This window comes from Ranitomeya imitator, chromosome 5 (genome assembly GCF_032444005.1).
Source record: "Ranitomeya imitator isolate aRanImi1 chromosome 5, aRanImi1.pri, whole genome shotgun sequence".
Taxonomy (NCBI): domain Eukaryota; kingdom Metazoa; phylum Chordata; class Amphibia; order Anura; family Dendrobatidae; genus Ranitomeya; species Ranitomeya imitator.
The window spans coordinates 32906370-32922200 of record NC_091286.1 but is presented as its reverse complement, the minus strand read 5'-3'; positions in this window follow the sequence as shown (position 1 = coordinate 32922200).

Here is a 15831-nt window from a genome sequence, read left to right as displayed (position 1 = left end):
AAAATGAAGCAGTAGACTTTGGAAAAATTAATATTTGTCTCATTCTCAAAACTTTTGGCCATGACTGTAGAGTGCAGGGTTGAGTGTGTCACCACGGAACAGACAGACCAACTGTTGGGGGGAATTTATGAACAGGGACAATATTCTCCTCGCAGGGAGAAAACAGTAGAGTGAACTGAAAAGATAACGGTGCAAAATATGGGAGTCAAACAGGTGTAACAGAAGTAAGCGGGATTTCTTGAGGAAAGAACACTTATCAGTCTGATGAGGACTTGCTTGTAGGGTCGTCTTCTCCAACGTAGGCGCCGAGAAACAGCGGCACTTGTCGTCCCTCTGTTGTCCGTGGGCTGAGTAGTCTCTAGGAGCCTGCTGCCTGGGGTTCGGGAGTTAATGTGACATGCACAGGCTCTGAGTCGTTAGCTTTTACAGCACAGCCTATCCCGAGAAAACAATGCTCAGTCTATTATTAAGTCTCTCACCAGGAATCAGGGGCTCTGCACTGATACCGTGGGTACCAGGGGTCATAGTCTCTGCACAGGTGTGAAGGCGCCCCTCTCCAGTCACAGCAGAGTCCGCTTTCATGTACTCACAAGATGCAATCTTTCTGGGCAATCTCCCTGCATTTGTCCTCTGACCGGGAGCCCTCTCTCCTCCCCGGAGTGCGGCTGCGCCCTGCTCTGACCGCTGCTCTGCCACTTGCGCACACCTTTCCCGCTCTCTGCCCGGCTTCCTTCCTGTCCCAGTCTCCAAGTCTGCCCCCCCCCCGGGGAACCTGTAGCACAGCTCAATGGTTTCAGGCACAGAGCAGAGAAGGTAACCGCCCCGGACTCTTCTTCATCTCCTTACACAAGCAACTGACAGAATCTATGGATGGAAGCTGCTGAGTGTCATCATAAAGAAAGATGGCTATATTGGTTACTAATTTTTGGGGGTTTTGTTTTTGCATGTCAGAAATGTTTATTTCTAAATTGTGTGCAGTTATATTGGTTTAACTGGTGAAAATAAACCAGTGAGATGGGAATATATTTGTTTTTTTTTTATTAAGATGCCTAATAATTCTGCACAATAAGGCCGGGATCACACTAGCGAGTTTTACGGACGAATGAGAGGCGCAAAAACTACACATTGCACACGGACCAATGATTCTCTATGGGGCAGCTCCCATCTGCCGTATATTTAACAGCCGTATTTTACAGGCGTAGAAAATCACAGCATGCTGCGTTTGTCAGTGTATTGCGCAAAAAATCTGCCAATGAAAGTCAATGGGGGGGGGGGGCGAGAAAAATATGGATTACACACGGACCAGCAGTGTGACTTGCGAGAAATACGCAGCGGTGTTCTAGAGAAAAGGCGGCAATTCAGTGCGGTGTACAGTATTTATTCCCCAGTATTCCCTTATTTTTTTTTTACATATTCCGCACTATTAGGCCGGCCTCACATTCAGTGTATAAAAATATAGTCCGTTTTTTACGGTCGTAAAACGCAGAAAAGTCCCCAAAATAGTGATCCGTATCTCCTCCGTAGGCAGGGTGTGTCAGCGTATTTTGCGCATGGCATCCTCCATATGTAATCCGTATGGCATCCGTACTGCGAGATTTTCTCGCAGGCTTGCAAAACCGACATACAGGTCCTTCTCAAAAAATTAGCATATAGTGTTAAATTTCATTATTTACCATAATGTAATGATTACAATTAAACTTTCATATATTATAGATTCATTATCCACCAACTGAAATTTGTCAGGTCTTTTATTGTTTTAATACTGATGATTTTGGCATACAACTCCTGATAACCCAAAAAACCTGTCTCAATAAATTAGCATATCAAGAAAAGGTTCTCTAAACGACCTATTACCCTAATCTTCTGAATCAACTAATTAACTCTAAACACATGCAAAAGATACCTGAGGCTTTTATAAACTCCCTGCCTGGTTCATTACTCAAAACCCCCATCATGGGTAAGACTAGCGACCTGACAGATGTCAAGAAGGCCATCATTGACACCCTCAAGCAAGAGGGTAAGACCCAGAAAGAAATTTCTCAACAAATAGGCTGTTCCCAGAGTGCTGTATCAAGGCACCTCAATGGTAAGTCTGTTGGAAGGAAACAATGTGGCAGAAAACGCTGTACAACGAGAAGAGGAGACCGGACCCTGAGGAAGATTGTGGAGAAGGACCGATTCCAGACCGTGGGGAACCTGAGGAAGCAGTGGACTGAGTCTGGTGTGGAAACATCCAGAGCCACCGTGCACAGGCGTGTGCAGGAAATGGGCTACAGGTGCCGCATTCCCCAGGTAAAGCCACTTTTGAGCTACAGAGAAGCAGCACTGGACTGTTGCTAAGTGGTCCCAAGTACTTTTTTCTGATGAAAGCAAATTTTGCATGTCATTCGGAAATCAAGGTGCCAGAGTCTGGAGGAAGACTGGGGAGAAGGAAATGCCAAAATGCCTGAAGTCCAGTGTCAAGTACCCACAGTCAGTGATGGTGTGGGGTGCCATGTCAGCTGCTGGTGTTGGTCCACTGTGTTTCATCAAGGGCAGGGTCAATGCAGCTAGCTATCAGGAGATTTTGGAGCACTTCATGCTTCCATCGGCTGAAATGCTTTATGGAGATGAAGATTTCATTTTTTTTCAGCACGACCTGGCACCTGCTCACAGTGCCAAAACCACTGGTAAATGGTTTACTGACCATGGTATTACTGTGCTCAATTGGCCTGCCAACTCTCCTGACCTGAACCCCATAGAGAATCTGTGGGATATTGTGAAGAGAAAGTTGAGAGACGCAAGACCCAACACTCTGGGGGCGTGGCTATGTAGCCGAAGAAGACGGAAGCATCTTAGGAGAGCTCCGTACATCCTGAGGCATATCTGCCATAAATACTGAGCGGGACCTAGCGGTACCAACCCAAACCTGAGCCCTACATACCAGAGAGTCCCCTGGATCTTCTGGGAGACTGCTGCAGAGCTCCGTGGAGTCGGGAGCCGCGGGAACCGGAGCGGGCAGGAGATCCCCGCAGGTGACGGCGGCCATTTTCTGAGCACGCGCCAGGGAGCACAGGACGCGGTGCTGCCAACTACTGGAGCTGAACCCCCCTGTTATCCCGGAGGCGGCGGCGGCTGACCGCGCTGGTGAGAGCGGCGGGACACCTACATGTGTGAGCAGGGAGGGCGCATGAATCACAGCGCTGCTCTCTGTTGGGTTCCTCTCACCTCAGAAGTAACGGCGGTGGATGGTGCTGGAGAGAGAGGCGGGAAGCTTGCAGGCAGAAGCGGTGAGGACTGATAGGTGCTGGAAAGTGCCTGGGGCAGCGGCCATTAATATAGCGCACACCCTGGCAGATAGGGAGTTGCGCTTTTAACCACATCAGCGGCGCTGGGCGGTGAATGGGCGCCTGAAGAAGTAGGGGTGGTACAGTGTGTGCCCTGAAAAAGCGGGACCTGTGCCCCCCTGTCGGGTGGACATTTTCCCTACCAGTGACATAATACTACAGGGATTAACCCCTTTTTAGCTGCTTCCCCGGGGGTAACTGTGAAATTACACGGCCTGCGTGCTACAAGTGACTTTGAGCTTCCCCATAATTGCACCTGAGGTCGCTTTGCATAATCTTCTTGTAAACACTCACCATGCAGCACCCTAGAGGAGCTGCAGCTGCTGAAAAATTAAAAAAATATGCCAAGGATGATCCCCCTGATAATGTGCGCAGTCTTAGAAATAACCCCGCACCATCTCAGCGTAAAGGTCGCCCCTCTGATGGTAATGAGGAGAGAGGAGAGGATGAACTGACTCTTAAACAGGCATCAGAGCAGTTGATGCAAGCTATATCTCTCACTAGATCATCTCTCACGGAGAAAATAGAGGATGTACATACCGAGGTGGGGCGCCTGAGACATGACATGCAGGCTATGAGAGGGCGCATCTCAGAGGTTGAAACGAGGGTGTCTCATATAGAGGACACTATCACCCCTATGGAAGCTAAACTGAATAAAGCTGCTGGATCCGTGAATGCCTGGAAGCAAAAGGCAGACGACTTAGAAAATAGACTGCGCCGCAATAATATCCGTATCATAGGTCTCCCGGAGCGGTCAGAGGGCCAGCAGCCTGAGCAATTTCTGGAGGAATGGCTTAAGTCTACATTGGGAGATGGATTCTCCTCGACATTTTCGGTGGAGAGGGCCCACAGGGTCCCGACGAGACCTCTCCCTCCTGGAGCCCCTCCGCGACCCTTTCTGGCGCGTCTCCTTAATTGTAGAGACAGAGACGCCATCCTCCGCTTGGCGCGACAGAAGGGCCTCATTAAATTCGATAATGCTACCATTTCGATCTTTCCAGATTTTTCCATGGAGCTTCAAAAGCAGCGGGCACGATTTATGGATGTCAAGAAGCAACTTAGAGAGAGGAACATCGTCTACTCTATGCTTTATCCGGCCCGGCTCCGTATTGTTTATAAGGGCTCCTCCTTATTTTTCACAGACCCAGCGGAGGCGATCGAGTGGCTGCGGTCCCGTGTGGGGTCAAATGCGGAAAACTCCTAACCTGGACTCCCTGACTAATGGCAGTATAGATAGAGCTCTTTGTTTGGGTGCAGGGAATGTCAACAATACCGGACACTGAATCCAGTGAGGGTATCCCTTTTTCAATTTGACTGTGGGAGTATGGAAATATACTCCCCTATTGTTCAAGTTTTGTTCAGTTTGGTTTTATGTATTAGATTAGATTGTTTACTAGGTATGGTTGCCGCTAATGCTGACTCTTTGCTCTGTGCGATGCCGCTGAACTACACCCGAATAGTAATGATATGCATTCACTTTCCCTTTAAGAGTGAACATGGGGGCTGAAATTATATGTATGACCTGGAACATACGAGGTATAAAGACCCCACGAAAGAAAATTAAGGTATTCTCGCAGATAAAAAAATATCACCCTCATGTTGTGGCACTAATAGAGACACATTTAACAAGGGACACAGTTCGATGTATGCAGAAACCGTGGGTACAATGGTCCTTGCACACATTCCACACTAGCTACTCTAGAGGGGTTTCTCTACTGATACACAAGGAGGTCAGGTGGGAGGCCAGGGAGGCGAGACGTGATCCAGAGGGCCGCTTCGTTTTTGTGCATGCATTTATTAATTCACGAGAGTATGTGTTATTGTGCATCTATAATCCTCCTCCTGCCAATGTGTCAATCCTCCGTATGGCTCTAGGCTTTTCCTTAAAATATCCGGAAGCCAAAGTTATTTGTATGGGGGACTTTAACTTAGTTATGAATCAATCCATGGATAGATTGAGACTGGATGACGTAACATCAGGGGACGCTTTACCTCAACAACCCTCTCAATTAGCATTGTTTATGAACGGGAGCGGGTGGTTAGATTTATGGAGAATAAATCATCCGGAAGTTAGAGGGTACACCTGCCACTCGTCAACTAGACAATCTCTATCTAGAATAGACTATATATTTGGGTCGGGTGAGTTGGCATTACGGGTGGATAGCATTGAACATGGTAATCGGGAGATCTCAGACCATAGTCCAATTATTCTTAAACTTAAATATGAGAAATCCGATAATAGTGGTGGGTTCTGGAAACTGAATCCCTTCTGGTTGAAATTGATAGACTCTAGTGATAGGACGGTTGATCAGTTGAATGATTTTACTCTAACACATTCGGAACTCCAAAACTCTGGTCTATTTTGGGATACCCTGAAGGCATACCTGAGAGGGTGCTTGTCCTCAACTATTTCCTACATCAAGAGGGTAACGGCGAGGGAGGACGAGGAGATAGAGCAAAGATTAAAAGACTCAGAGGCCACTTATATAGCTAATCAGTCCAGCAGCAATAGAATTGAATGGCTTACTTCCCAGAGACTATATACCCAACATGCAGACGCTAAGTCAAAACGCAAACTATTTTTCACTCGGCAGTCCTATTTTGAGCTAGGCAATCAAGCCAGTACACTCCTGGCCTTTTTGGTGCGCCAACATAACACCTCCAACACAATATTGCAGATCCGAGCGTCTGATGGCTCGTTGGTATCCTCTACTGATAAAATACTTCAGAGCTTTTACGATTACTACATTTCATTATACAAATCTAAAAGTGGTTTTGATATTGATGAATGTTTGGATTATCTATCAGATATAACATTCCCCTTACTAAGCCCATCTCAACGAGCCCTTATGGAGGCTGAATTCACCCTGGAAGAGGTAGAACATGCAATAGCGGATATGGCTACTGGGAAGGCCCCGGGACCTGATGGGTTCCCCATTGAATTTTACAGGAAATACCGTGATAAATTGGCACCTATATTGCTAAAGGTACTTAGGGGAATATGGGAGGGTGAATCTGTACCTGAAACATTTTATGATGCTAATATTGTCGTGCTCAGGAAGGAAGGGAAGGATCCTCTAGATTGTGGATCATATAGACCAATTTCTTTGGTGAATGTTGACTATAAGATTTTTACGAAAATTCTAGCTACCAGACTGAATACGATCATATTGGATCTCATACACCCAGATCAAACTGGTTTTATGCCTGGGAAAAACACCTCTATTAATATCAGACGGGTGCAATCGGTTATTCAATATAGTACACTAGAACCAGACAATAAGTGGGCATTGGCTTCGCTGGACGCAGCCAAGGCTTTTGATTCCCTTGAGTGGTCTTTTTTAATTGCATGTCTACGGAAATATGGGTTTGGGAATAAATTTCTGAGAGGGATAGGTACACTATATGCGAAACCGGGGGCGCGAATGGTGGTAAACGGCTCTGTGTCTGCGCCATTTTCTTTGCATAGGGGAACTCGCCAGGGATGCCCTCTCTCCCCAGCCTTATTTGCCTTGGCAATAGAAGCCTTGGCAATACGGATGAGGTCTTCTGTAGATATTAAAGGGATACATATTGCTGATCGGGTGGACACTATAGGTCTATATGCTGATGATATGGTGGTGTTTATGGACCAGACGGAGGATACATTACCAAAAGTAATAACGATGATTGATAAATTTAGCAAGTTTTCTGGCCTATATATAAACTGGGATAAGTCTGCTTTGATGCCTCTCTCCCATACCCCAATGCCAAACCTTGAAACCCTCTCGCTATTGCCCATTGTCTCCAATTTTAAGTATCTCGGGATGCATATGACTCAGCGCAGTCACCTTGATCTACATCTCAATATATATCCACTAATTGACGTGGTTAAATTTAAAAATGCTACCTGGGATAAGCTCCCGCTATCGGTGGCTGGTCGTATTAACCTGATCAAAATGATTTTACTCCCAAAATTGAGCTATTGTTTTCAACATAGTGCCGTTTCAATACCTAAATCTTTCTTTGCAACCCTAAACTCCCTTACTACATCCTTCATATGGGGGAAGGCTAGGCCTAAACTTAAATTATCCACCCTGCAGAGACCTAAGCGGGGGGGCGGGGCGGCTTTGCCGGACTTCTATCTGTATTACCTTGCTGGACAGGCCAAAATGATAAGTGAGTGGATGCCCGGGAGGTCTCTCCCCAACTCTGAAAGTCATATATTACATTCAGCTAAAGTTGATTGCCCGCTGGGTTTTCTAGAGATGGAGAAAATTGCTGTCCCTCGTTTGCTTCCTTTGCTTCGCCTGGCACGATCAGTATGGAGACAAATTAAAAAAGTGACACAATATGTAGATATAGCAGCCGAAATGCCGTTATGGAATAATGGTTACTTTCCGGGATTATTGGGCCACCCATCTACTGAATTTTGGATATCGTGTGGTGTCCTTACGGTGAGCGATATACATAGCCAGGGGGTTTTTGTTTCTTTTGAACAATTACAAAATACTCATAATATACCGAAGTCTCAATTTTTCCGCTACCTGCAACTAAGATCTGCCTTCCAATCACATGTACGAAATACGGGTGCGGGTCGAGCTATTTCAACTCTGCCGTTAATAGGAATTCTTAATTCACAGGGCCCTCAGGGACTCATTTCCTCTTTATACACCTACCTAATATCCATAGGCGAAGTATCTGTTATAGATTCAATTAAGGGAAAGTGGGGGAGACTTCTTCCGGATACACTAGGAGAAGAATGGGATGAAATCTTGGAATCTCCAACTAAGGTCTCCCCGTCAATCAATAATAAGATGATCCAATTATATATAATCTATCAATCTTATTTGACCCCGACTCGTCTTTTTAAAATGGGCCGTCTTCATTCATCAGACTGCTTGAGATGTCACTCTAGTGACGCAGATTTTATCCATATGATATGGAAGTGTCCTGTTATTTTTCAATATTGGAGAGAAGTGACGGCACTATTGACATCTTTGGTGTCGATCCCTGTTCCACTTGAGCCACTGGTATGTTTGTTTGGAGTATGGGAGGCGGAGGCTTGGGATCACCACACAGGAATATTCCTGAGGGAGTCACTGTTCATGGCACGAAAGGTGTTGGCGCTGCGTTGGATGGGAGGCTCTGGTCCATCTCTTAGAGCATGGGTTGACTTAATAAACTCAATTATTCCGTATGAGCGGACGCTTTATCAGAATAGGGGTTGTCCAACTAAATTTGAGAAGATATGGGGAAGATGGAATTCATCCTATCACACTGTATAAGTTAAAAGGACTCAGTATACGCATAAGAAAAGGGTGTATGACTCTCTAGACATTATTTACCAACAGAGCGGGATGTATTTAGAAACATTCTTTGTAAGCGGCACTACGTTTGTATTAAAGACTTTATTAGAAGTTAATGTAGTTACAGTTAAAGTTTAAAATAAGGCATTAATGATCAACATGCACAATTTATTATTTTTATAATATCTTATACATGGCTATGTATGGTAATTTCCTGTAATTAATGGAAAATGATGAATACGAGCAAAATGTGTATGATCTTTCCTGAAATCAATAAACGAATTTAAAAAAAAAAAGACCCAACACTCTGGATGAGCTTAAGGCCGCTATTGAAGCATCCTGGGCCTCCATAACATCTCAGCAGTGTCACAGGCTGATTGCCTCCATGCCACGCCGCATTGAAGCAGTCATTTCTGCCAAAGGATTCCCGACCAAGTATTGAGTGCATAACTGAACATTATTATTTGTTGGTTTTTTTGTTTGTTATTAAAAAACACTTTTATTTGATTGGATGGGTGAAATATGCTAATTTATTGAGACAGGTTTTTTGGGTTATCAGGAGTTGTATGCCAAAATCATCAGTATTAAAACAATAAAAGACCTGACAAATTTCAGTTGGTGGATAATGAATCTATAATATATGAAAGTTTAATTGTAATCATTACATTATGGTAAATGAAATTTAACACTATATGCTAATTTTTTGAGAAGGACCTGTATAATGGATCCATGTGCTTAAAAAAATCGTAAAAACATAATATATCTCTATAATATAACGCTGGGAGCGTCACTCTGTTCGAAGCCTTTATAGACTGCGCAGGCGCAAGCGCCGGCGCAATCTGGCCCCCACAGAGTGACGCTCCCAGGAGATCGCGGTATGCGTAAGCACTGAACGCATACCGCGATCTCCACCGGAGAGTCAGGGACCGTGGACGCGCCAGGAGGGAGGGTAAGTACAGTCATGGCCAAAAGTTTTGAGAATGACACCATAATTATATTTTCACATGATCTACTGCCCTCTGGTTTTTATTAGTGTTTGTCTGATGTTTATATCACATACAGAAATAATTGCAATCATATTATGAGTACTAATAGGTTATATTGACAGTTAGAATGAGTTAATGCAGCAAGTCAATATTTGCAGTGTTGACCCTTCTTCTTCAAGACCTCTGCAATTCTCCCTGGCATGCTCTCAATCAACTTCTGGACCAAATCCTGACTGATAGCAGTCCATTCTTGCATAATCAATGCTTGCATTTTGCCAGAATTTGTTGGTTTTTGTTTGTCCACCCGTCTCTTGATGATTGACCACAAGTTCTCAATGGGATTAAGATCTGGGGAGTTTCCAGGCCATAGACCCAAAATCTCTATGTTTTGTTCCATGAGCCATTTAGTTATCACCTTTGCTTTATGGCAAGGTGCTCCATCATGCTGGAAAAGGCATTGTTGGGCGCCAAACTGCTCTTGGACGGTTGGGAGAAGTTGCTCTTGGAGGACATTCTTGTACCATTCTTTATTCATGGCTGTGTTTTTAAGCAAGACTGTGAGTGAGCCGATTCCCTTGGCTGAGAAGCAACCCCACACATGAATGGTTTCAGGATGCTTTACAGTTGGCATGAGACAAGACTGGTGGTAGCGCTCACCTCTTCTTCTCCGAATAAGCTGTTTTCCAGATGTCCCAAACAATCGAAAAGGGGATTCATCAGAGAAAATGACTTTGCCCCAGTCCTAAGCAGTCCACTCCCTGTACCTTTTGCAGAATATCAGTCGGTCCCTGATGTTTTTTCTGGAGAGAAGTGGCTTCTTTGCTGCCCTCCTTGAAACCAGGCCTTGCTCAAAGAGTCTCTGCCTCACAGTGCGTGCAGAAGCACTCACACCAGCCTGCTGCCATTCCTGAGCAAGCTCGGCACTGCTGGTAGTCCGATCCCGCAGCTGAAACAGTTTTAAGATACGGTCTTGGCGCTTGCTGGTCTTTCTTGGGCGCCCTGGAGCCATTTTGACAACAATGGAAGCTCTCTCCTTGAAGTTCTTGATGATGCGATAGATTGTTGACTGAGGTGCAATCTTTGTAGCTGCGATACTCTTCCCTGTTAGGCCATTTTTGTGCAGTGCAATGATGGCTGCACGTGTTTCTTTTGAGATAACCATGGTTAACTGAAGAGAAACAATGATACCAAGCACCAGCCTCCTTTTAAAGTGTCCAGTGATGTCATTCTTACTTAATCATGACTGATTGATCGCCAGCCCTGTCCTCATCAACACACACCTGTGTTAATGGATCAATCACTAAAACGATGTTAGCTGCTCCTTTTAAGGCAGGACTGCAATGATGTTGAAATGTGTTTTGGGGGTTAAAGTTCATTTTCTGGGCAAATATTGACTTTGCAAGTACAGTAATTGCTGTTAAGCTGATCACTCTGACATTCAGGAGTATATGCAAATTGCCATTAGAAAAAATGAAGCAGTAGACTTTGGAAAAATTAATATTTGTCTCATTCTCAAAATTTTTGTCCATGACTGTATATTCACCTGTCCTCCGTTCCAGCGCTTCGTGCGGCTCCGTCTCCCGGCTCCTCTGCTGTGACAGAGTCCAGTCACAGGCAGAGGAGCCGGAGTGTGTGTTCAAGAAAATGGCGCCGGAAAGCGCGGACTGCGCCGGCGCCGATACCTGCTGCCGGAATCGGCGCCTGCGCAGTCCGCGCTTTCCAGCGCCATTTTCTTGAAGACACACTCCGGCTCCACTGCAGGTGTGTCTTCAAGAAAATGGCGCCGGAGAGCGCGGACTGCGCATGCGCCGATTCCTGCTGCCGGAATCGGCGCCTGCGCAGTCCACGCTTTCCGGCACCATTTTCTTGAAGACACACCTGCAGTGGAGCCGGACGATAGGTGAGTATGTTTTTTTTTTTTTTTTTTTTTATATGGCAGCAGCATACGGGGGCATACACACTGGAGCGTCTCATGGGGGGCATATAATACAATAGTGGCGCAGGATGGGAGCAGCACATGACAGAACGGGCGCTGGATGGCAGCAGCACATGATGGAGACCATATACCAATATAAATGCTCGCCACCCGGGCGTAGAACGGGTTCAATAGCTAGTATATATATATATATATATATTATATATTAGTCTCACTAAAAATCGTAAAAACATATATACTGATATATATATATATATATATATATATATATATATATATATATATATATATATATATATATATATATATATATATATATATATATATATATATATATATATATATATATATATATATATATATATATTACAGCGCTAGATAGCTTGAAAGCCAGTAATTCAATTTCCGGCTTTTCATTTCTCCTTCCTAAACCAGACATGATATGAGACATGGTTTACATACAGTAAACCATCTCATATCCCTATTTTTTTTTTGCATATTCCACACTACTAATGTTAGTAGTGTGTATGTGCAAAATTTGGGCGCTCTAGCTATTAAATTTAAGGGTTAAATCGCGGAAAAAATTGGCGTGTGCTCCCGCACAATTTTCTCCGCCAGAATGGTAAAGCCAGTGACAGAGCAGATATTAATAGCCTGGAGAGGGTCCATGGTTATTGCCCCCCCCCTCCCCTGGCTAAAAACATCTGCCCCCAGCCACCCCAGAAAAGGCACATCTGGAAGATGCGCCTATTCTGGCACTTGGCCACTCTCGTGTAGCGGTGGGATATGGGGTAATGAAGGGTTAATGTCACCTTGCTATTGTAAGGTGACATTAAGCCAAATTAATAATGGAGAGGTGTCAATTATGACACCTATCCATTATTAATCCAATAGTATGAAATGGTTAAAAAAATAAACACATTATTACAAAGTATTTTAATGAAATAAATACACAGGTTGTTGTAATATTTTATTATACTGGTAATCCACCTGAAGACCCTTGTTCTGTAAAAAAGGTAAAATAAAAAAACAGTACCCCATATCTTCCGTCGTTCTGTAACGTCCCACGATGTAAATCCATCTGAAGGGGTTAACTACTTTTACAAACAGAAGTTCTGCTAATGCAGCTGTGCTCCTGCCTGTAAAACCCCGGGGAATGAATGGAATGTAGGTCAATGACCTGTAGTTACCTTCAGTCGCGGTGATGCGCCCTCTGCTGGATGTCCTCATATGAACTCGAGCCTGGGAAAATATTCTGAAAAGTTCCCAGGCTCGAGTTCATATGAGGACATCCAGCAGAGGGCGCATCACCACGACTGAAGGTAACTACAGGTCATTCCCCTGGATTCCATTCATTCCCTGGGGTTTTACAGGCAGGGGCGGCTGCATTAGCAGGCTTGTGCTTGTAAAATTAGTTAACCTCTTCAGATGGATTTACATCGTGGGACGTTACAGAACGACGGAAGGTATGGGATACTGTTGTTTTTTTATTTTACATTCCTTACAGAACGAGGGTCTTCAGGTGGATTACCAGTATAATAAAATATTACAACAACCTGCGTATTTATTTCATTAAAATACTTTGGAATAATGTGTGTTTTTTAACCATTTCGTACTATTGGATTAATAATGGATAGGTGTCATAATTGACGCCTCTCCATTATTAATTTGGCTTAATGTCACCTTACAATAGCAAGGTGGCATTAACCCTTCATTACCCCATATCCCACCGCTACACGGGAGTGGGAAGAGAGTGGCCAAGTGCCAGAATAGGCACATCTTCCAGATGTGCCTTTTCTGGGGTGGCTGGGGGCAGGTGTTTTTAGCCGGGGATGGGGGAAGGGGGGGGGCAGTAACCGTGGAAACTCTCCAGGCTATTAATATCTGCCCTCAGTCACTGGCTTTACCATTCTGGCAGAGAAAATTGCGTGGGAGCTTACGCCAATTTTTTCCGCGATTTAACCCTTTAATTTAAAAGCTAGTGCGCCCAAATTTTGCACATACACACTACTAACATTAGTAGTGTGGAATATGCAAAAAAATGGGGATATGAGATGGTTTACTGTATGTAACCATGTCTCATATCATGTCGGGTTTGGGAAGGAGATAGGAAAAGTCGGTAATTGAATTACAGGCTTTTAACCCCTTTCTGCCAGCTGACGGAATAGTACGTCAGCTGGCAGATCCCCCGCTTTGAGGTGGGCTCCAGCGGTGAGCCCACCTCAAAGCCGCGACATGTCAGCTTGTTTGTACAGCTGACATGTGCGCGCAATGAGCGCGAGCGGAATCGCGATCTGCTTGCGCCCATTAACTAGTTAAATGCAGCCGTCAAGCGTTGACAGCGGCACTTAACTAGCGCTCCCGGCCGCGTGGCCGGAGGTGCTCGCACCACTGACCCCCGTCACATGATCGGGGGTCAGCGGTGCATTGCCATAACAACCAGAGGTCTCCTTGAGACCTCTATGGTTGTTGATGGCCGTTTGCTTTGATCGCCACCCTGTGGTCGGTGATCAAAGTACACCTGCCTTTCTGCTACATAGAGGTGATCTGTACTTCACCTCTATGTAGCAGAGCCGATCGTGTAGTGCATGCCTCTAGCCTCCTATGGAGGCTATTGAAGCATGCCAAAATTAAAAAAAAAAAAAAAAAAAAAAAGTGTTTAAAAATATAAAAAATATATAAAAGTTCAAATCACCCCCCTTTCGCCCCAATCAAAATAAAATAATTAAAAAAAAAAAAAAAAAAAAATCAAAAATACACATATTTGGTATCGCCGCGTTCAGAATTGCCCGATCTATCAATAAAAACAAAGGATTAACCTGATCGCTAAATGGCGTAGCGAAAAAAAAATGAAAACGCCAAAATTACGTTTTTTTGGTTGCCGCAACATTGCATTAAAATGCAATAACGGGTGATCAAAAGAACGTATCTGCACCAAAATGGTATCATTAAAAACGTCAGCTCGGCACGCAAAAAATAAGCCCTCACATGACCCCGGATCACGAAAATTCGAGACTCTATGGGTATCAGAAAATTGCGCAATTTTATTTAGCAAACTTTGGAATTTTTTTTCACCACTTAGATAAAAAAAATAACCTAGACATGTTAGGTGTCTATGAACTCGTAATGACCTGGAGAATCATAATGATATGTTAGTTTTAGCATTTGGTGAACCTAGCAAAAAAGCCAAACAAAAAACAAGTGTGATATTGCACTTTTTTTGCAATTTCATCACACTTGGAATTTTTTTTCCCGTTTTCTGTTACACGGCATGGTAAAAGCAATGATGTCGTTCAAAAGTACAACTCGTCCCGCAAAAAATAAGCCCTCACATGGTCATATTGACGGAAAAATAAAAAAAAGTTATGGCTTTGGGAAGGAGGGGAGCGAAAAACGAAAATGAAAAAACGGAAAAAGCTCCGGGGGTGAAGCTATCTAGCGCTGTATGAAATATTAATATATACATACATACATGTCTCACTGACTAATTATATATATATATATATATATATATATATATATATATATATATATATATATATATATATATATATATATACATACATACATACCCCTATACTATGTGTAGACATTTATCTTAGCTATTCTATTCTAACCTGTCAGTGTGATTTTACTGTACACCGCACTGAATTGCCGGCTTTTCTATAGAACACCGCTGCGTATTTCTCGCAAGTCACACTGCTGATCCGTGTAATCCGTATTTTTCTGGCCCCCATAGACTTTGTCATATTTTTTGCGCAATACTGTGACAAATGCAGCATGCTGCGTTTTTCTACGGCCGTAGAAGACCGTATAATACGGATCAGTAAAATACGGCTGATAGGAGCTGGGGCATAGAGAAGCATTGTACTGTATGCAATCCGTATTTTCAGCACCTCTCTTACGTCCGTAAAACACGCTAGTGTGAGGCCGGCCTTAATGTCCCAAGTGTCTTTGTGCAAAATTTGGGAGCTCTAGCTGTTAAAATGAAGGGTTAAATCACAGAAAAAAAATGGCGTGGGCTCCCGAGCAATTTTCTACGCCAGAGAGGGAAAGCCATTGACTGAGAGCAGATATTAATAACCTAGAGAGGGTCCATGGTTATAGGAACACCCCCCCCGGCTAAAAACACCTGCCCCCAGCCACCCCAGAAGAGGCACATCTGGAAGATGCGCCTATTCTGGCACTTGGCCACTCTCTTCCCATTCCCGTGTAGCGGTGGGATATGGGGTAATGAAGGGTTAATGCCACCTTGCTATTGTAAGGTGACATTAAGCCAAATTAATAATGGAGAG